Source organism: Arachis ipaensis, chromosome B06, assembly GCF_000816755.2.
Source record: "Arachis ipaensis cultivar K30076 chromosome B06, Araip1.1, whole genome shotgun sequence".
NCBI lineage: Eukaryota > Viridiplantae > Streptophyta > Magnoliopsida > Fabales > Fabaceae > Arachis > Arachis ipaensis.
In genome coordinates, this window is record NC_029790.2 from 121984709 (window position 1) to 121985573 (window position 865).

The window sequence follows — 865 nt, forward strand, 5'->3', positions numbered from 1 at the left end:
ATTATTGTGATTCAAGTTAAATCGATAAAGTATATTTTTTTAATAAAATATTATGAGTATCGATATCATTTGTTCTTAATTAAATATTATATATGCATATGACCGAAAAACATGCTCTATAAAAAATTACTAGAAAATAAGAAGCATTTTTCATATATTCATGCATCTCACTAGCTAGTATCGCCTTCATGGGAAGCACTATATTTCGTTGTGGATCTCATGTTCCTTGTTTACTTCCCTTAATTTAGTTTATCACATCACAGGTTCATGTATCTGAAAAGTGTTTGGAACTTGGGATTTAGCATCAATAATTGCGAGTGCTTGGAATGACTCTTCCCCAATCATCAAAATCCAAATGTCGATTAAAGAAATGATTTCTATCTAGACCAAGCTTCCGCATGAATGAATCAATATTATAAAGTTGCACTGTTCATTAATTTGTCACGAGAAATGTTAGGGAGCAGGAACATTTGAGATTTATAATTATTAAATAGTCATTAATAAGACTTTTAATGATATGAGATTAATATGAGATTTTATCCCATAACTCACTTTTTTTTAATAGTTACATGCTGGCCAAAATTTGATAAAATTACTGTCTCTAGACTTTTTCATTTGTCACACATGTTTAATCAGTTATTACTTAAAGGAGGGCCTAACGAATTAAAATATGCTTAATTCGCATAGCGGACAGCAGAAAGAAACAGCTCGAGTTTCATTAGTAATAATTACCTCTTTGAAAGATAATATTTTTGCACATTTATTTCATGTCATCAATTTTTTTTTTTTCACACAACAATTATAATTGTAATACAAGTGAGACGCTCAATAATGATAGCATTGATGAGAAGTGTGACCACCCTTT